This window comes from Thalassophryne amazonica, chromosome 10 (assembly GCF_902500255.1).
Source record: "Thalassophryne amazonica chromosome 10, fThaAma1.1, whole genome shotgun sequence".
NCBI classification, from domain to species: domain Eukaryota; kingdom Metazoa; phylum Chordata; class Actinopteri; order Batrachoidiformes; family Batrachoididae; genus Thalassophryne; species Thalassophryne amazonica.
Window position 1 is genome coordinate 46,349,834 of NC_047112.1, and position 22,740 is coordinate 46,372,573.

At 41.3% G+C, this 22,740-nt stretch overlaps 2 long non-coding RNA genes across 2 annotated transcripts; one reads left to right on the top strand and one right to left on the bottom strand.

The window, feature by feature from the left end:
* Positions 1 to 1,684: 1,684 nt before the first annotated feature.
* On the bottom strand, positions 1,685 to 14,499 carry LOC117518723. Its single transcript, XR_004563053.1, has 3 exons — positions 14,488 to 14,499; positions 8,712 to 8,715; positions 1,685 to 2,202 (listed from the first exon to the last, which is right to left on the bottom strand). It is a non-coding gene; the product is annotated as an uncharacterized LOC117518723 (long non-coding RNA).
* On the top strand, positions 3,558 to 21,598 carry LOC117518724. Its single transcript, XR_004563054.1, has 3 exons — positions 3,558 to 3,700; positions 5,230 to 5,233; positions 21,588 to 21,598. It is a non-coding gene; the product is annotated as an uncharacterized LOC117518724 (long non-coding RNA).
* The last annotated feature ends 1,142 nt before the right edge of the window (positions 21,599 to 22,740 follow it).

The following is a 22,740-nucleotide window of genomic DNA, read 5'->3' on the forward strand; positions in this document are numbered from 1 at the left end:
TAGTGACATTCAATTTGGCATTTTTTGCACTTGGGACTTCACTCTTATTATGGGCCTCATTACACACGAATGCTTTCTACACGTTATACATTTACGCCTCAGTCCCAGGTGTCAGCACACAGAGTTTAATATCTGCAAGTGTGGCGCCACCTCAGGTAAACAGTCTGGAAGACCAGATCAGACATTAAATTAATTTAAACTTTGTCAACTTAATTTCAAGTAGTGTCTTAAAACACAAATTCGCAAAAATAATATCCAAATGCAACAATTTTTGTAATAAAATTATGTGAGGTTAAGATACTAAACAGGACCCCCACGCTCACTGATTAAGGGCAACACTACATCTTTATTGCTCAAAAATACCTTTTGTTGCCAGACATGAGCTTAGTACCATTGCTGTTATTAAAATGAATATTCTGCCACGATTGCTGTAGCCCTTACAGATGATCACTTTGCGCATCTCTAAGAAGGCACAGAAGTTACTTAACAGCTGCCTGAGTTACTTAATTTGAAGCAAAAGTAGACTAAAATTGTCAACAACTATCTAGCTTCAAAGGAGGTCTATTCCCATTACCAGACGGTACCAGTGAGCTTCATAATTTGAATTTATAGCCAAATGGATTCAGGATTCTCCAACATCTGCTTGGTTGAACAAGGAATACTCACAGACTACTCCGAGAACGTGATATGGGAGAATACAAAGATGTTATTCATCTATAACTGTGCTAGACTGTTTCAAGTTTATAGAATTTTACATCATTTGCAAATCTCCAACTGCCCACGCAGCCATCTGCAACCAGAGGAGCCTCTTCAGCCACAGACTGCTCCTTCCCAAGTACAGGACCAACAGAGTGAAAAACACCTTTGTCCCTCAGACTGCACTCAGGGGGAGGACAAACAACAGGAAGACAGGGGATGGGAAGAAGAGGAGCAGTAGTAACCAGTAAATCAGGAGCAAGCAGTATTTCTGGAATTTATAGTTGTGTATTTATATTTGCAAATTGTTTTTTACTTTCAGTTTTGATTCTGTGTGCTTCTTACCATGTATGCTGCTATACAATGCTGCTGGAACCTCAAATTCCTTGAGGGAGTCTTCCCAAGGGATTAATAAAGTTCTATCTAATCTAATCTGTCTAAAAGACATAAAATGAACCTCCAGCTTTCACCGTTGTGCATAAAGTAGAAAACATCGGTACAGCCTTACACTCATTGTGTCTGGTCCTGTCCTAAAATTCAAGCATACTGGATAAATATTTTGCAAAATATGACAATAATATTTGGTGTGGCTGAGTCTACTGAGCCTCATAAAAGTAAGAATTGAAACATGTTCTATTTATTTTTGTGGCTATTCATGTGGACTCTGCAGGCTGATGTGCTGAGCCTTTTGGTTTGTTTGTTGCTTATGTTAATAAAAATGATTTATTTTTTATTTTTTTTTTATTAAGAAAGAAAGAAAGAAAGAAAGAAAGAAATTTGAAGCCTTGTCATACAGCATCTTTTTCCTGTCTTTGGTAACTTTTGGACCAGCCAGACTGATAAACACCTTGAGCTGGTAGCACTTGACGTCACATTACAGTTCTCAGAACTGAAGTTAACGCAGTTGGAGTTGCCGCTATTTTTGGTATATCCGCTTCCGTCCAACTGTGTTTCCATTTGAAATTCCAAAGCTTGTATCAACAGAAATTCCAAAGCTTGTATCTTCACCTTCCTAAAATAATGGCCTAAGTTATGTTTTGGAAAATATGACTTAGGCCATTACTTTAGGAAGGTGGCAATATATGAATGTCATCTCTGACCTCAATACATGATGGAGAGCAGATGGCCTTCATGTGGGTGTTTTTTTTTAATGGATAACAGATTGAAATGATACACTGGAAGCCACACTATCCACTCTGTGTATACATAGAGGACTTTTACTGCATATTTCAAAGTCACAGTGTGTATAATTTGGCAGGGACCGTACTCCCACATCCATATATCTGTTACAAACATCAAAAGCCAATGTACTTTCTGCATTACTACATTCTTACACTCAAGTGATCTTTAGTCCTCTGATGACCAATTTGCATCTCTACTTCATTAAATGCACCATGCATTCACTGCAGCATTTAAAGGTGCTATGATTTCTTTTCCTGCCACTAGATGTCATACTAGCACCATATTTCAGGATGTAAACAAAGCTTCCCTCCTTAGCCACTCCTCCTCCGTATCAAGCACAAGGAACCTTCCTTCAGTTGGAGCTTTTTAGCAGGTCTAAAGGCGCTCTATGTGGGCAAACCCAGATGTATAAGATTGTAGTCTGAACACATTCTTAGTCAAAACCATTTTTGGCCTCTGGATGTGTTATGCCACCCCATGCATGATATGGCAGGATTTGACCACTTCCAGAGACAGTCAGTACAAACACAGCATCACTTCTAACAGACATGTTGCACTGTTTTGTTTTCAGCTGCAATCAGCAAAGCAGTCATGAAAAGTGCATTTTTTCGGTTCTCAGTGGAGAAGGGAAGACGAGGCAAATGTAAGAGGTCATGGCAGTAAGTGTTAGCCTACACACCTTGACAGGGTAGCTGTGTTCTCTTGCCTGCATAACCGCCTCGACATGGTAGAGCGCCGGTGTCGCAGACCGAATGGCCCACCCCTGAAAATCGGACCGCCTTTTGCATCAGCGCATGCATCATTTTGGACCACAGCAACATGTCTGAGACGGAGTCTCTTCGCCCAAAGCAATCAAATGGATTAATGGGATTATTAACCATCAAATGATAAAAGGTAAAATCTCTTAAATCATTCTAAAGTCAGTTTTAAGCAGAAACGAGGCCATTTTAAGCAGAAACTCACTTTGAAATGGCCGACGTGCAGTGAACACATCAGCTAGCAGCTCATTTAGCCGCGACGCTCTGCTTCTGCTGCCTTTTGTGATGAAATAATGCTGAATTTATGTGGAAATGATTGTTGTACTAAAGCTACAGATATCTGTCGCTGAGATAGATGATGACTGGTGTGCAGTTTGAAGTAGAAATGAGATGTTAATCCGTGAACCTCGTCATCGGGGGGACCGAGTTTTAGGGGGATCGTTCGGTCGGTGACACCTGATCATAAACAAACCACAACAACCGCCTCGATATGTTAGAGCTCCGGGTCATAAACAAACCGCAACACTTCACCTTTCCACTGCATCGTCACTTTTTCTTTGCCGTGTAATTTGCCCAAAAACCCAGAGAAAAAGCCTTGTTTCTGATGGGGAGAGATGATGTAGAATTATGGTCTTTCATTTAACCCGTTTAGCGCCCACCCGCAAACAAGACTACGGTACCCTATTGTCAAGGCCAAACTGAATGTGCATTAGTTTGGGAAAGTTGTCAGATCTAGGTTTTTGTGAGATTTTTGTGTGTGTGTGTGTGTGTGTGTGTGTGTGTGTGTGTGTGTGTGTGTGTGTGTGTGTGTGTGTGTGTGTGTGTGTGTGTGTGTGTGTGTGTGAGAGAGAGTGAGTGAGTGAGGGTGGAGAGGAAGCATTGATAAGAAGTGGTGGATCCTGAATGAAGCTTTTTATGGTTGAGAAGTACCAGAGTAATGCGTTTTCTCAGCACAGGTTTAAAAATAAAATATAAATTAAAATGGGAGTATTGATGATATGCTATGCTTTTAGTTGTAGGAACTGACTACAAGATATTCCCCACAGATATTCTGAGACACAACAGTTACCAAATATTACTTTATAAAAGACAAAGAGAGAGAAACCCTTTCAGCATCATCGCTGCTGGGAAAAACTGCTCCAAGTAAGTGAAGCATGCACTGCTCACTGACTGGTGACAGGCATTCCTCAACTTTACAAGCTTCTGTACCATGATGACTGAATGTCCTAATATAGTGAACTGAAAATAGTTTATTGGAGGGGAGGACCAACTCAAATATCCAATCCTAATCCCATAAAAATTATCAGATTACAAACACCATTCTCACTTACTCATCTTCAACCGCTTATCTGGAATTGTGTGGTGGAGAAATACCATTCTTAAATTACCAAAAAAAGAAAAAAAAAAAAAACAACATCACATACCTTCAATGTACTATGTGTACTGTGCAGTAGATAATTGTTTAAAGGACAAGTCGCACTGAAATCATAATTTAGATTTATCAATCAATCAATCAATCAATCAATTTTATTTATATAGCGCCAAATCACAACAAACAGTTGCCCCAAGGCACTTTATATTGTAAGGCAAGGCCGTACAATAATTACGTAAAAACCCCAATGGTCAAAACGACCCCCTGTGAGCAAGCACTTGGCGACAGTAGGAAGGAAAAACTCCCTTTTAACAGGAAGAAACCTCCAGCAGAACCAGGCTCAGGGAGGGGCAGTCTTCTGCTGGGACTGGTTAGGGCTGAGGGAGAGAACCAGGAAAAAGACATGCTGTGGAGGGGAGCAGAGATCAATCACTAATGATTAAATGCAGAGTGGTGCATACAGAGCAAAAAGAGAAAGAAACACTCAGTGCATCATGGGAACCCCCCAGCAGTCTACGTCTATAGCAGCATAACTAAGGGTTGGTTCAGGGTCACCTGATCCAGCCCTAACTATAAGCTTTAGCAAAAAGGAAAGTTTTAAGCCTAATCTTAAAAGTAGAGAGGGTGTCTGTCTCCCTGATCCGAATTGGGAGCTGGTTCCACAGGAGAGGAGCCTGAAAGCTGAAGGGAATTAACAGGAAGCCAATGAAGAGAGGCCAATATGGGTGAGATATGCTCTCTCCTTCTAGTCCCCGTTAGTACTCTAGCTGCAGCATTTTGAATTAACTGAAGGCTTTTCAGGGAACTTTTAGGACAACCTGATAATAATGAATTACAATAGTCCAGCCTAGAGGAAATAAATGCATGAATTAGTTTTTCAGCATCACTCTGAGACAAGACCTTTCTAATTTTAGAGATATTGCGTAAATGCAAAAAAGCAGTCTTACATATTTGTTTAATATGCGCTTTGAATGACATATCCTGATCAAAAATGACTCCAAGATTTCTCACAGTATTACTAGAGGTCAGGGTAATGCCATCCAGAGTAAGGATCTGGTTAGACACCATGTTTCTAAGATTTGTGGGGCCAAGTACAATAACTTCAGTTTTATCTGAGTTTAAAAGCAGGAAATTAGAGGTCATCCATGTCCTTATGTCTGTAAGACAATCCTGCAGTTTAGCTAATTGGTGTGTGTCCTCTGGCTTCATGGATAGATAAAGCTGGGTATCATCTGCGTAACAATGAAAATTTAAGCAATGCCGTCTAATAATACTGCCTAAGGGAAGCATGTATAAAGTGAATAAAATTGGTCCTAGCACAGAACCTTGTGGAACTCCATAATTAACTTTAGTCTGTGAAGAAGATTCCCCATTTACATGAACAAATTGTAATCTATTAGACAAATATGATTCAAACCACCGCAGCGCAGTGCCTTTAATACCTATGCATGCTCTAATCTCTGTAATAAAATTTTATGGTCAACAGTATCAAAAGCAGCACTGAGGTCTAACAGAACAAGCACAGAGATGACTCCACTGTCTGAGGCCATAAGAAGATCATTTGTAACCTTCACTAATGCTGTTTCTGTACTATGATGAATTCTAAAACCTGACTGAAACTCTTCAAATAGACCATTCCTCTGCAGATGATCAGTTAGCTGTTTTACAACTACCCTTTCAAGAATTTTTGAGAGAAAAGGAAGGTTGGAGATTGGCCTATAATTAGCTAAGATAGCTGGGTCAAGTGATGGCTTTTTAAGTAATGGTTTAATTACTGCCACCTTAAAAGCCTGTGGTACATAGCCAACTAATAAAGATAGATTGATCATATTTAAGATCGAAGCATTAAATAATGGTAGGGCTTCCTTGAGCAGCCTGGTAGGAATGGGGTCTAATAGACATGTTGATGGTTTGGATGAAGTAACTAATGAAAATAACTCAGACAGAACAATCTGAGAGAAAGAGTCTAACCAAATACCGGCATCACTGAAAGCAGCCAAAGATAACGATACGTCTTTGGGATGGTTATGAGTAATTTTTTCTCTAATAGTTAAAATTTTATTAGCAAAGAAAGTCATGAAGTCATTACTAGTTAAAGTTAAAGGAATACTCGGCTCCATAGAGCTCTGACTCTTTGTCAGCCTGGCTACAGTGCTGAAAAGAAACCTGGGGTTGTTCTTATTTTCTTCAATTAGTGATGAGTAGTAAGATGTCCTAGCTTTACGGAGGGCTTTTTTATAGAGCAACAGACTCTTTTTCCAGGCTAAGTGAAGATCTTCTAAATTAGTGAGACGCCATTTCCTCTCCAACTTACGGGTTATCTGCTTTAAGCTGCGAGTTTGTGATACCACGGAGTCAGGCACTTCTGATTTAAAGCTCTCTTTTTCAGAGGAGCTACAGCATCCAAAGTTGTCTTCAATGAGGATGTAAAACTATTGACGAGATACTCTATCTCACTTACAGAGTTTAGGTAGCTACTCTGCACTGTGTTGGTATATGGCATTAGAGAAGATAAAGAAGGAATCATATCCTTAAACCTAGTTACAGCGCTTTCTGTAAGACTTCTAGTGTAATGAAACTTATTCCCCACTGCAGGGTAGTCCATCAGAGTAAATGTAAATGTTATTAAGAAATGATCAGACAGAAGGGAGTTTTCAGGGAATACTGTTAAGTCTTCAATTTCCATACCATAAGTCAGAACAAGATCTAAGATATGATTAAAGTGGTGGGTGGACTCATTTACATTTTGAGCAAAGCCAATTGAGTCTAATAATAGATTAAATGCAGTGTTGAGGCTGTCATTCTCAGCATCTGTGTGGATGTTAAAATCACCCACTATAATTATCTTATCTGAGCTAAGCACTAAGTCAGACAAAAGTTCTGAAAATTCACAGAGAAACTCACAGTAACGACCAGGAGGACGATAGATAACAACAAATAAAACTGGTTTTTGGGACTTCCAATTTGGATGGAGAAGACTAAGAGTCAAGCTTTCAAATGAATTAAAGCTCTGTCTGGGTTTTTGATTAATTAATAAGCTGGAATGGAAGATTGCTGCTAATCCTCCACCTCGGCCCGTGCTACGAGCGTTCTGGCAGTTAGTGTGACTTGGGGGTGTTGACTCATTTAAACTAACATATTCATCCTGCTGTAACCAGGTTTCTGTAAGGCAGAATAAATCAATATGTTGATCAATTATTATATCATTTACTAACAGGGACTTAGAAGAGAGAGACCTAATGTTTAATAGACCACATTTAACTGTTTTAGTCTGTGGTGCAGTTGAAGGTGCTATATTATTTTTTCTTTTTGAATTTTTATGCTTAAATAGATTTTTGCTGGTTATTGGTGGTCTGGGAGCAGGCACCGTCTCTACGGGGATGGGGTAATGAGGGGATGGCAGGGGGAGAGAAGCTGCAGAGAGGTGTGTAAGACTACAACTCTGCTTCCTGGTCCCAACCCTGGATAGTCACGGTTTGGAGGATTTAAGAAAATTGGCCAGATTTCTAGAAATGAGAGCTGCTCCATCCAAAGTGGGATGGATGCCGTCTCTCCTAACAAGACCAGGTTTTCCCCAGAAGCTTTGCCAATTATCTATGAAGCCCACCTCATTTTTTGGACACCACTCAGACAGCCAGCAATTCAAGGAGAACATGCGGCTAAACATGTCACTCCCGGTCCGATTGGGGAGGGGCCCAGAGAAAACTACAGAGTCCGACATTGTTTTTGCAAAGTTACACATCGATTCAATGTTAATTTTAGTGACCGCCGATTGGCATAACCGGGTGTCATTACTGCCGACGTGAATTACAATCTTACCAAATTTACGCTTAGCCTTAGCCAGCAGTTTCAAATTTCCTTCAATGTCGCCTGCTCTGGCCCCCGGAAGACAATTGACTATGGTTGCTGGTGTCGCTAAGTTCACATTTCTCAAAACAGAGTCACCAATAACCAGAGTTTGATCCTCGGCGGGTGTGTCGCCGAGTGGGGAAAAACGGTTAGAAATGTGAACGGGTTGGCGGTGTACACGGGGCTTCTGTTTAGGGCTACGCTTCCTCCTCACAGTCACCCAGTCGGCCTGCTTTCCCGGCTGCTCGGGATCTGCCGGAGGGGAACTAACGGCGGCTAAGCTACCTTGGTCGGCACCGACTACAGGGGCCTGGCTAGCTGTAGAATTTTCCACGGTGCGGAGCCGAGTCTCCAATTCATTTAGGCTGTTGACCATCCGATGATCCACCAGGATTATGTTGTACTTTGTGCACTTCTGTGACCAGCTTCAAAGTATACGGTAATCACAGCAAACACCTATGGAGACGTCTGAAAACAAAGTACTCGTGAGTTTCTGACAGGTGACGTAGGTGTTAGGAGCGTACCAGCGTGCGCTTCAGTGGAATGTATCTGTTAATGTTAAGAGATGAGGCACAGATTAATTCCAAAGTTTACACAAGTGTGATGTTGTGTTATGACTCGTGTTTAAGTGATAACTGCTCATTTTGATGCAGTCATAAAAGCTGCAGCTGTGACGTTTTTTGCACCTGTGGCAATTAGTCATAAGCACAGCCTGTTAAAAACACTAAGTGTAGTATATAACTGTGAAAAATCTAATACAACCCCTGGCAAAAATTATGGAATCACCGGCCTCGGAGGATGTTCATTCAGTTGTTTAATTTTGTAGAAAAAAAAGCAGATCACAGACATGACACAAAACTAAAGTCATTACAAATGGCAACATTCAGGCTTTAAGAAACACTATAAGAAATCAAGAAAAAAAAATTGTGGCAGTCAGTAACGGTTACTTTTTTAGACCAAGCAGAGGGAAAAAATATGGACTCAATTCTGAGGAATAAATTATGGAATCACCCTGTAAATTTTCATCCCCAAAACTAACACCTGCATCAAATCACATCTGCTTGTTAGTCTGCATCTAAAAAGGAGTGATCACACCTTGGAGAGCTGTTGCACCAAGTGGACTGACGTGAATCATGGCTCCAACACGAGAGATGTCAATTGAAACAAAGGAGAGGATTATCAAACTCTTAAAAGAGGGTAAATCATCACGCGATGTTGCAAAAGATGTTGGTTGTTCACAGTCAGCTGTGTCTAAACTCTGGACCAAATACAAACAACATGGGAAGGTTGTTAAAGGCAAACATACTGGTAGACCAAGGAAGACATCAAAGCAATATGTCTCAAAAATCGAAAATGCACAACAAAACAAATGAGGAACGAATGGGAGGAAACTGGAGTCAATGTCTGTGACCGAACTGTAAGAAACCGCCTAAAGGAAATGGGATTTACATACAGAAAAGCTAAACGAAAGCCATCATTAACACCTAAACAGAAAAAAACAAGGTTACAATGGGCTAAGGAAAAGCAATCGTGGACTGTGGATGACTGGATGAAAGTCATATTCAGTGATGAATCTCGAATCTGCATTGGGCAAGGTGATGATGCTGGAACTTTTGTTTGGTGCCATTCCTGTAAGATTTATAAAGATGACTGCCTGAAGAGAACATGTAAACTTCCACAGTCATTGATGATACGGGGCTGCATGTCAGGTAAAGGCACTGGGGAGATGGCTGTCATTACATCATCAATAAATGCACAAGTGTACGTTGATATTTTGGACACTTTTCTTATCCCATCAATTGAAAGGATGTTTGGTGAGGATGAAATAATTTTTCCAGATGATAATACATCTTGCCATAGAGCAAAAACTGTGAAAACATTCCTTGCAAAAAGACACATAGGGTCAATGTCATGGCCTGCATAGTCCGGATCTTAATCCAATTGAAACTTTTTGGTGGAAGTTGAAGAAAATGGTCCATGACAAGGCTCCAACCTGCAAAGCCGATCTGGCAACAGCAATCAGAGAAAGTTGGAGCCAGATTGATGAAGAGTATTGTTTGTCACTCATTAAGTCCATGCCCCAGAGACTGCAAGCTGTTATAAAAGCCAGAGGTGGTGCAACAAAATACTAGTGATGTGTTGGAGCGTTCTTTTGTTTTTCATGATTCCATAATTTTTTCCTCAGAATTGAGTGATTCCATATTTTTTTCCCTCTGCTTGGTCTAAAAAAGTAACCGTTACTGACTGCCACAAATTTTTTTTCCTGATTTCTTATAGTGTTTCTTAAAGCCAGAAAGTTGCCATTTGAAATGACTTTAGTTTTGTGTCATGTCTGTGATATGCTTTTTTTCTACAAAATTAAACAACTGAATGAACATCCTCCGAGGCCGGTGATTCCATAATTATTGCCAGGGGTTCTATACATCTGTCATCACAGAGATATTCCACATTCATTAAGCGGCAATAAACAGCTGACATGCGGGTTAGAACAGCATAACAGCCGTTTTAACCCACATCAGATGTTTAAGGGATTATTCAACATTATCTTTTAAAAAGTTCCTCAGAGATTGACCGTTTTATGACATTTGGGAGTCTACAAGCTTAATACTGATTATATATTGTTCAAATTCAGCCAAAAGTCTGCCTAAATTGGGGGTTAAAACAGCTGCCACACAGACACACAAAATAAAAAAGTACTTTTTTGCTCCCCTATGCAGTAGTATGCTGAGGGCTACTTGAGGATGCAAGAGATTAAACGTTTTAATTTTTTCTGAGTACAGCACTGGACACAAAGTACATAGCTTTTACATAAGTCTATGTAAGTCTACGCAACACCACACCACTGGATGCCATTTTATGCATCCCACTGGGCTCCATTGTTCATCTGGAGCTATAAATCCTACAGGGTTGCTGCTTCACTTTATCTCACTGGACTCGTGTTTGAGGACTGTACGACCGTTGTTGCAAGGTTTTTGTTGTTGAAGGTCATGTGGTCAGATGAGACCAAAATAGCTTTTTGGAATCAACTCCACTTACCATGTTTAGAGGATGAGAACAACCCCAAGAAAACCCTCCCAACCGTGAAGCATGGGGGTGGAAACATCATACTCTGGGGGTGGTCTTCTGCAAAGGGGACAGGACGACTGCACCGTATAGAAGGGAGGATGGATGGGGTCATGTATTGTGAGATTTTGGTAAACAAAAGTAAGAGCATTGAAGATGGGTCATGGCTGGGTCTTCCAGCATGACAGCTTCAAGCACACAGCCAGGGCAACTAAGGAGGGGCTCTGTAAGAAGCATTTCAAGGTCCTGGAGTGGCCTGGCCAGTCTCCAGACCTGAACTCAATAGAAAATCTTTGGAGGGAGCTGAAACTCCAAACCTGAAATATTTCGAGAACATCTGTATGGAGGAGTGGACCAAAATCCCTGTTGCAGTGTGTGAAAACTTGGTCAAGAACTACAGGAAACGTCTGACCTCTGTAATGGCAGACAAATGTGTCTCTACCAATTCTTAAGCTGTTTTTCTAGGGGATCAAATACTTATTTCATGCAATAAAATGCAAATTATTTAAAAAATCATCCAATGTGATTTTCTGGATTTTTTCTTTTTTTAGATTCTGTCTCTCACAGTTGAAGTGTATGTAAGCCCGGATTTGCGGGTTTATTCTGGTTTTGAATTAATGAATGAAAACAATCAAATAATGCATGAAACTATAATAAAAATGGAGCTGGAGTAACCAAACAAAGCAAACTTAATATTACAATTTATTACAAATCACAAAATATATATAAAAAAAAAACAATTTAAACCAGAATTTAGTATAAAAACAAAGATAAAAAGAGTCACTCTGCGAGCAGTCAATCACGATGACAGCCAATCCACGAATACTTCCTGCTGTCGTCTCAGGGCGGACCCTGCTGTCCTCCACTCGGCCCGTCGCACTCTCTTGGCAGGGCGTGGCTTCCTCCAATCACCAAGCACGCGGCCTCCTCGTCACGGATCTCTCCTGGTAACCTCTCTTCGTCGCCGCAGTTTCCGTGCACCTACACACACACACCCAGGCCAGCAAGCGCACAGCTCCGACTCCAAAGAAACTCCGACTTTCTGATTAAAACAGGCTCCTCACAACCACATCAAACGTACTCACAGACACGGCCGTTGCGGATAATCCACGTCGTGGCGTCTCTTCAGCAGGAGTATTTCAACTGAAACCAGCCACATCAGCGCCAGTATGGCTCCCCTTTTTTTGATAATCACTTCCTCACCCGCTGCTCCTCCTGCTGTTCCGCCAAAAATCTCTGTCCTCTCTCCAAAGAAGCGAGGTGGAACAGAGCAAAAGAAAAGTCCTCCGTTCCACAAAACCCCGTCTTATATCCACTCCTTCACGCTTACACCCCAGGTGAACTAATTACAATAATCCAAAAGGAATCAGGTGCGCCCACGGTCACCTTAGCAACCAAAAGGAACAGCACAGTTCAAGTCAGAAGCTGGATTACATGTACCTATGATAAAAATTAGACCTCTCCATTCTTTGTAGGTGGGAAAACCTGCAAAACTGACAGGGGATCAAATACTTATTTTCCCCACTGTATATAATAGTAGTTAAAGTTCTGCAATATATTATTAGTTACCAGTACTTCATGTTCAAAACAAAGTTATGTGTTGTCTTTTAGACTTGAATTTCATCGTGATCAATTTAGCAGGACTTGTCATTTTGTTTGAAATTCGCAGTGTTTTATTATGCAGGAGTTCAAATGTCAGTTTTCAGTCAGTTATTTCGTACACAGCAGTTTGGTTTATACCATACATTCAAATGTCTTTCAAAAAAATGATTTAAATACTTTTTGTGCTTTTATTCAAAAGCAGTCAGGCTATTTCAGGAAAAGAAACAATGACTTTGTACATGTTGAAATAAATTAACACACACCAAAGTCAGTCCTGTCACATTGTCCAAACAATGTTAATAATCAATCAATCAATCAACTTTTTTCTTATATAGCGCCAAATCACAACAAACAGTTGCCCCAAGGCGCTCCATATTGTAAGGCAAGGCCATACAATAATTATGAAAAACCCCAACGGTCAAAACGACCCCCTATGAGCAAGCACTTGGCCACAGTGGGAAGGAAAACTCCCTTTTAACAGGAAGAAACCTCCAGCAGAACCAGGCTCAGGGAGGGGCAGTCTTCTGCTGAGACTGGTTGGGGCTGAGGGAAAAAAACAGGAAAAAGACATGCCGTGAAGGGGGGCAGAGATCGATCACTAATTTTTAAATGCAGAGTGATGCATACAGAGCAAAAGGAGAAAGAAACAGTGCATCATGGGAACCCCCCCACAGTCTACGTCTAAAGCAGCATAACCAAGGGATGGTCCAGGGTCACCCGATCCAGCCCTAACTATAAGCCTTAGCAAAAAGGAAAGTTTTAAGCCTAATCTTAAAGTAGAGAGGGTATCTGTCTCCCTGATCTGAATTGGGAGCTGGTTCCACAGGAGAGGAGCCTGAAAGCTGAAGGCTCTGCCTCCCATTCTACTCTTACAAACCCTAGGAACTACAAGTAAGCCCGCAGTCTGAGAGCGAAGCGCTCTAATGGGGTAATATGGTACTACGAGGTCCCTAAGATAAGATGGGACCTGATTATTCAAAACCTTATAAGTAAGAAGAAGAATTTTAAATTCTATTCTAGAATTAACAGGAAGCCAATGAAGAGAGGCCAACACGGGTGAGATATGCTCTCTCCTGCTAGTCCCCGTCAGTACTCTAGCTGCAGCATTCTGAACCAACTGAAGGCTTTTTAGGGAACTTTTAGGACAACCTGATAATAATGAATTACAATAGTCCAGCCTAGAGGAAATAAATGCATGAATTAGTTTTTCAGCATCACTCTGAGACAAGACCTTTCTGATTTTAGAGATATTGCGTAAATGCAAAAAGGCAGTCCTACATATTTGTTTAATATGCGCTTTGAATGACATATCCTGATCAAAAATGACTCCAAGATTTCTCACAGTATTACTAGAGATCAGGAAAATGCCATCCAGAGTAACGATCTGGTTAGACACCATGCTTCTAAGATTTGTGGGGCCAAGTACAATAACTTCAGTTTTATCTGTGTTTAAAAGCAGGAAATTAGAGGTCATCCATGTCTTTATGTCTGTAAGACAATCCTGCAGTTTAGCTAATTGGTGTGTATCCTCTGGCTTCATGGATAGATAAAGCTGGGTATCATCTGCGTAACAATGAAAATTTAAGCAATACCGTCTAATAATACTGCCCAAGGGAAGCATGTATAAAGTGAATAAAATTGGTCCTAGCACAGAACCTTGTGGAACTCCATAATTAACTTTAGTCTGTGAAGAAGATTCCCCATTTACATGAACAAACTGTAATCTATTAGACAAATATGATTCAAACCACCGCAGCGCAGTGCCTTTAATACCTATGACATGCTCTAATCTCTGTAATAAAATTTTATGGTCAACAGTATCAAAAGCAGCACTGAGGTCCAACAGAACAAGCACAGAGATAAGTCCACTGTCCGAAGCCATAAGAAGATCATTTGTAACCTTCACTAATGCTGTTTCTGTACTATGATGAATTCTAAAACCTGACTGAAACTCTTCAAATAGACCATTCCTCTGCAGGTGATCAGTTAGCTGTTTTACAACTACCCTCTCAAGAATCTTTGAGAGAAAAGGAAGGTTGGAGATTGGCCTATAATTAGCTAAGATAGCTGGGTCAAGTGATGGCTTTTTAAGTAATGGTTTAATTACTGCCACCTTAAAGGCCTGTGGTACATAACCAACTAACAAAGATAGATTGATCATATTTAAGATTGAAGCATTAAATAATGGTAGGACTTCCTTGAGCAGCCTGGTAGGAATGGGGTCTAATAAACATGTTGATGGTTTGGATGAAGTAACTAATGAAAATAACTCAGACAGAACAATCGGAGAGAAAGAGTCTAACCAAATACCGGCATCACTGAAAGCAGCCAAAGATAACGATACATCTTTGGGATGGTTATGAGTAATTTTTTCTCTAATAGTCAAAATTCTGTTAGCAAAGAAAGTCATGAAGTCATTACTAGTTAAAGTTAATGGAATACTCAGCTCAATAGAGCTCTGACTCTTTGTCAGCCTGGCTACAGTGCTGAAAAGAAACCTGAGGTTATTCTTATTTTCTTCAATTAGTGATGAGTAGAAAGATGTCCTAGCTTTACAGAGGGCTTTTTTATAGAGCAACAAACTCTTTTTCCAGGCTAAGTGAAGATCTTCTAAATTAGTGAGACGCCATTTCCTCTCCAACTTACGGGTTATCTGCTTTAAGCTACGAGTTTGTGAGTTATACCACGGAGTCAGACACTTCTGATTTAAAGCTCTCTTTTTCAGAGGAGCTACAGCATCCAAAGTTGTCTTCAAAGAGGATGTAAAACTATTGACGAGATACTCTAACTCCCTTACAGAGTTTAGGTAGCTACTCTGCTCTGTGTTGGTATATGACATTAGAGAACATAAAGAAGGAATCATATCCTTAAACCTAGTTACAGCGCTTTCTGAAAGACTTCTAGTGTAATGAAACTTATTCCCCACTGCAGGGTAGTCCATCAGGGTAAATGTAAATGTTATTAAAAAAATGATCAGACAGAAGGGAGTTTTCAGGGAATACTGTTAAGTCTTCTATTTCCATACCATAAGTCAGAACAAGATCTAAGATATGATTAAAGTGGTGGGTGGACTCATTTACTTTTTGAGCAAAGCCGATAGAGTCTAATAATAGATTAAATGCAGTGTTGAGGCTGTCATTCTCAGCATCTGTGTGGATGTTAAAATCGCCCACTATAATTATCTTATCTGAGCTAAGCACTAAGTCAGACAAAAGGTCTGAAAATTCACAGAGAAAATCACAGTAATGACCAGGTGGACGATAGATAATAACAAATAAAACTGGTTTTTGGGACTTCCAATTTGGATGGACAAGACTAAGAGACAAGCTTTCAAATGAATTAAAGCTCTGTCTAGGTTTTTGATTAATTAATAAGCTGGAATGGAAGATTGCTGCTAATCCTCCGCCACGGCCCGTGCTACGAGCATTCTGACAGTTAGTGTGACTCTGGGGTGTTGACTCATTTAAACTAACATATTCATCCTGCTGTAACCAGGTTTCTGTTAGGCAGAATAAATCAATACGTTGATCAATTATTATATCATTTACCAACAGGGACTTAGAAGAGAGAGACCTAATGTTTAATAGACCACATTTAACTGTTTTAGTCTGTGGTGCAATTGAAGGTGCTATATTATTTTTTCTTTTTGAATTTTTATGCTTAAATAGATTTTTGCTGGTTATTGGTGGTCTGGGAGCAGGCACCGTCTCTACGGGGATGGGGTAATGAGGGGATGGCAGGGGAAGAGAAGCTGCAGAGAGGTGTATAAGACCACAGCTCTGCCTCCTGGTCCCAACGCTGGACAGTCACAGTTTGGAGGATCCAAGAAAATTGGCCAGATTTCTAGAAATGAGAGCTGCTCCATCTAAAGTGGGATGGATGCCGTCTCTCCTAACAAGACCAGGTTTTCCCCAGAAGCTTTGCCAATTATCAATGAAGCCCACCTCATTTTTTGGACACCACTCAGACAGCCAGCAATTCAAGGAGAACATGCGGCTAAACATGTCACTCCCGGTCTGATTGGGGAGGGGCCCAGAGAAAACAACAGAGTCCGACATTGTTTTTGCAAAGTTACACACCGATTTAATGTTAATTTTAGTGACCTCCGATTGGCGTAACCGAGTGTCATTACTGCCGACGTGAATTACAATCTTACCAAATTTACGCTTAGCCTTAGCCAGCAATTTCAAATGTCCTTCGATGTCGCCTGCTCTGGCCCCCGGAAGACAATTGACAATGGTTGCTGGTGTCGCTAACTTCACATTTCTCAAAACAGAGTCGCCAATAACCAGAGTTTGATCCTCGGCGAGTGTATCGTCGAGTGGGGAAAAACGGTTAGAGATGTGAACGGGTTGACGGTGTACACGGGGCTTCTGTTTAGGGCTACGCTTCCTCCTCACAGTCACCCAGTCAGCCTGCTTTCCCGACTGCCCGGGATCTGCCAGGGGGGAACTAACGGCGGCTAAGCTACCTTGGTCCGCACCGACTACAGGGGCCTGGCTAGCTGTAGAATTTTCCACGGTGCGGAGCCGAGTCTCCAATTCGCCCAGCCTGGCCTCCAAAGCTACGAATAAGCTGCACTTATTACAAGTACCGTTACTGCTAAAGGAGGCCGAGGAATAACTAAACATTTCACACCCAGAGCAGAAAAGTACGGGAGAGACAGGAGAAGCCGCCATGCTAAATCGGCTAAGAGCTAGTAGCTACGCAACCTAGCGGATTCCTAAAAACACACAAAGTGAATAATGTGTAAATAATTTAGAGGTGATTCAGCAGAAGGAGTGCCCCAATCAAGGCACCAAACAGGCCATGAAGCAGCACAGGCAACGCACGACAACAGCGAATGCACGACAACGGTGCTAAAATAAAATAAAAATCGACTAAACACGCTGTGGAGCAGCACAGATAACGCACGACAACAGTGCTAAATAAAAAAAAAAAAAAATTTTTTTTAAAAAACGAAAGCGTTAGCAAGCTAGTTAGCTTGCCAACGCTGATGAAAGTTAGCTGATAAAAGTGCTCCGTCGCGATGTTTCGACCGTTAGAGGTCTTCCTTAGGCGTTGGAGCACAGTAAAAAAGTTTTAAAAAAAAAGTAAAAAGGTAAAAAAGTAAAAAAGTCTTGAAAAAGACTGTTAATTCAAGTCCAAAGCAGCAGGTAGCAGTCTCTGTGTAAACAGTCCCAACAGAGAGCCAAAATTCTGATGCAATCTCACTCCGAAGACCAAGTCAGCAAATCCTGTCTTCAGCAACACCACCAGCCTATCTCAGCTTTCAGTGCTTACCAGTCGAGTGAGTATAAAAGAACTTGTGCAGAGCTGGACATGTCCCAACTTGTCCTCAATAATGATGTTTACATGGTAGAGGCAGCTGCTGTAATGTCACGAGTCACAGTAGTCCAATTAATATTCATTAACTCATCATGCCATGGCACACTGCCTACAGGAGAGCTGACATACTCTATGAGGATTGCTCCTTGGCTGCTCTGCTTGTGTTGCCACAGTAAAGGTGTTCCATGTCTGGCAGCTGGGCATCCCGTCTCCACGAGCCTGGGATTATTTCGTGATTGTGCTGTGGATCCTCTTGGTCCAGTGTAGCAACATCAGTTGTAGGGTTTTTGAGTCGCAAGAAGTTATGTAGGACACAGCATGCATGGGTGATACTGATGACCCTGTCTGCAGTTAGACGCAAAGTGAGAAGACAGTGGAACCGAGCTGCCAGAAGGCCAAATGCATTCTCCACAACTCTTCTGGCTCTTGACAGTCTGTAGTTGTAGACTTGCTGTTGGTGAGTCATGTTGCAATCTGGAAGAGGCTTCATCAGCCAAGTCTTGAGAGCAAAGGCGTCATCTCCCACAAGGAAGTATCCCTGTGGTTGGTCATCATGAGGCAGAGGGTCTGCTTCAGGCAGGTTCAGGAGGCCTGCCTCAGTTGCTGCCTTGAAAGGGCTCTCAGTGAACACACCAGCATCAGAGCCAGTCTGTCCAATGCCCATATAGATGAATTCATAGTGAGCATCCACAATTGCAAGTATTACAATGGAGAAGAATCCTTTGTAATTGTAGAATAAAGTGCCACTCTTTCTAGGCTTCTTGATGGCAACATGTTTGCCATCTATGGCACCCACACAGTGAGTGAAGTTCAAGCAGTTGTAGAATTGTTGTGCCACTTATTTCCATCCTTCTGGACTATCTGGGCACATGAGAACTTTCATCAGATGACTCCTTGATTATGGCCTGGCACATTTGTGGAATAAACACACTTATGGTGTTGTGGGCAACTTGAAATCCATATTGAAGTATTTTGCAGCTGTTTTCAGTGGTCAGGAACCTCAAAGTGATAGCCAGCTTCAAACCAGGTTCCAGAGCTTTGGTAATCCTTGGTGCAATTCTTGTCAAAGGTTCATGGAAAGCCAGTGTCTCCATGTGCATGCAATTGGCAAATGCTGAAACATCATCAGCATGCAGCTCTTTCAGCAGCTTTTCATATTGGCCATGCAGGAGCCTGCGATGGATCCAAGGTTTCACCCACGTCGTCGTCTTCTTGCAGTAGCTTACTTCCTTCTTTCTTGTTCTTTCAAGCGTTCACATTCTGCCACATGATTAATCAGTCTTTCCAGGACATTCCAAATGTTGGAGGATTGCAGCTTTCACCAGAGGACTTAAAACTCATGATACAGTCCACCAAGCGCAGCAATGTTCTGTACAGCTGGCAGGAGTGAACTGAAAAATTGTTTGAATAGGATTTAAATAGTGGAAAGGGCTACATACGCAACAGTAAGCAAACCTAGGAACACAACGATACACCACTGGAAACCAGCTACGCAGGGAAAACGCAGAATCTGCGTGCATTTCGGGTGTACTCTATATGAATCACAACACAACTGTATGCAAGCCCGGTGTGAAAGGGGCTTTACCATTTAGGAAATTAAAGAATGACACGACCCCCCCCATTAAAAAATAAAATAAAAAAATCCAGTGAACACGTTTCTGGGTAAAAATGGCATGTCGCTTTTAAGAGGTCACTGAAAACGTAAACACTTACATAGAACATTTCTAAACGCACAACGTCAAACCCTGAAGCAGCAGATCACAGTGGGGTGCCACCTGTCGGCAGTTAAGAACAGGAAACTGAGGCCACAATGTGCACGGACTCCAAAAATCTCATCAATGGAAGACTGTTCTGGTGAGTCGCTATCTGTTGCAACATTCTGACGACTCAGAATTTAGCACAACAGCACATGGGTCAAACTCACCTTGTACACTTCCAGGCTGTTGGTGCACCGGCGAGGCGACAGTATTCAATATCGATCCAAATCTGAGGACTGTTTTCAGCATTTTGGTGAATCTACTATTAAAAACTTTAAGGCATTTCTGAAGGCAAAAACAGGATCAAAGCCAATACAAGCTCACAACTACCCGAGACAGGACACGGGGAGCCAGTTTACAGCTGGGTGCAGTGGGACAATGCAGATGAAAAGTCTTGAACAAGGATGTGGACAGGTAGTGTGACCAGGAATCAAACCCAGGTCAACATGGGCAGCCAGAGCTCAAAACCCACTCATCTACCTGTTCTAGTTTTGTATTGGCTGTACACATACCACTTTTGACTGGTACTGTAAGTGTACAGCCAATACAAAGATTTACAGGTAATATAATAAGGTAAACAAGTTGCCCTTACACTTAAATTTTCTGTGGCAACTTTTCAAGAAAAGAAAACACAATTTCCCCTACAACAGTCTGAACTTTGGCCATAAATAGACAGAGAAAAAAAAAATTGAGGTCACCTTTTATTAAGTACATCTGATCAGCTTCTTAAACATTAATGACATTTGATAATCAGAAGTCTTAATTTTGAACAGCAGGTGGCACTGTAGGTCTGGCACGATCAATTTGTATTTCCATGATAGATCACACTACATGCCCATCTAAAGCTCTGTTTCATGCAACACATAGTGGGGCTTTAATTCTTTAATGGAAATTCAAAAAATATTGTTCGGAAAACGTATATCCCCACATCAAAACCTGCTCACAAAAGTGTGAAAACAAATAATTTCTGCAATTATTTTCACTTTAACTTCTGCGGATATCATTAGACTACCTGCTAATAATAATTTTTCATCAAATACATGGTATAAATTTGCCCCTTTTCCAACCCCAACCCTGCAGATGCAAGAAAAGACCTTGCAGTTTAGATAATGTTCTCAATCTATTTTAATCATCAATATGATCATCTGCAGAAAACAAACCACAATACACTTGCTGTAACATGGGAAAACACGTTTTCATCAACTGCATGTCATAAATTCATGAGCCCCCCCTTCCGGGTGGGGACATTGATATTCCTGAGAAGGGACATATTTCCTACAAAGCCATACCAGTTTTAGGTTGCCCCCACCATTGTTGCACAAAAATGAAAAATTAGGCACATATTCATTACATGTCCCATGGCCTATGAGTATTGACCAGCGTACTACATACTACATACAGTAGGGCAAAAAGTATTTAGTCAGCCCCTGACTGTGCAAGTTCTCTGACTTAGGAAGATGAGAGAGGTCTGTAATTTTCAACATAGTTACACCTCAACTATGAGGCAAAACGAGGAAAAAAACATATCCAGGAAATCAAATTGTAGGATTTTTAAAGAATTTATTTGTAAATTATGGTGGAAAATAAGTATTTGGTCACCCACAAACAAGCAATATTTCTGGCTCTCACAGACCTGTAACAACTTCTTTAAGAAGCTCTTCTGCCCTCACCAGTTACCTGTATTAATGGCATCTGTTGGAACTCGTTATCTGTATAAAAGACACCTGTCCACAGCCTCAAACAGACTCCAAACTCAACCATGGCCAAGACCAAAGAGCTGTTGAAAGACACCAGGAAGAATATTGTAGACCAGCACCAGGGTGGGAAGAGTGAGTCTACAATAGGCAAGCAGGTTGGTGTGAATAATTCAACTGTGGGAGCAGATGTAAGAAAATGTAAGACATACAAGACCATTGATAATCACCCTCAATCTGTGGCTCCATGCAAGATCTCATCCCGTGGGGTCAAAATGAGCATGAGAACAGTCAGCAAAAATCACAGAACACGGAGGGACCTGATGAATGACCTGCAGAGAGCTGGAATCAAAGTAACAAAGGCTACACACTACACAGAAAGGGACTCAAATCCTGCAGTGCCAGGTCTGTCCCCCTGCTTAAGGCAGTATGTGTCCAGGCCCATCTGAAGTGTGCCAGAGAGCATATGGATGATCCAGAAGAGGATTGGGAGAATATCATGTGGTCAGATGAAACTAAAATAGAACGTTTTGGTAAAAACTCAACTCGTGTTTGGAGGAAGAAGAATGCTGAGTTGCATCCCAAGAACACCATACCTACTGTGAAGTATAGGGGTGGAAACATCATGCTTTGGGGCTGTTTTTCTGCAAAGGGGACAGGACGGCTGATCCATGTTAAGGGAAGAATGAACGTGGCCATGCATCATGAGATTTTAAGCCAAAACCTCCTTCCATCAGTGAGAGAACTGAAGATGCAACACGGCTGGGTCTTCCAGCATGACAATGATTCTGAGCACACCACTCGGGCAACGAAGGAGTGGCTCCATAAAAAGCATTTCAAGGTCCTGGAGTGGCCTAGCCAGTCTCCAGACCTCAACCCCATAGAAAATTTGTTGAAAGTCCATGTTGCCCAGTGACAGCCCCAAAACATCATTGCTCTAGAGGAGATCTGCATGGAGGAATGGGCCAAAATACCAGCTACAGTGTGTGCAAACCTGGTGAAGACTCACAGGAAACATTTGACCTCTGTCATTGCCAACAAAGATTATGTTACAAAGTACTGAGTTGAACTTTTGTTATTGACCAAATACTTATTTTCCACCATAATTTTCAAATAAATTCTTTAAAAATCCTACAATGTGATTTCCTGGATTTTTTTTTTCCTCATTTTGTCTCTCATAGTTGAAGTGTACCTATGATGAAAATTACAGACCTCTCTCATCTTTCTAAGTAGGGGAACTTGGACAATCAGGAGCCAACTAAATACTTTTTTTTACCCCACTGTACTACTTAAAACTTTGGAGGACAGCATTTCAGAGAAAGATTATTTTGTGTCCTTTGAGGTCACTAAAGGTGCACTGACACAAGCAAGCCTGTGACTCACTCAATAGCATGCATGTTGTCGTGACGATCCCACCTGTTGTGTTCATAGTTGGACAC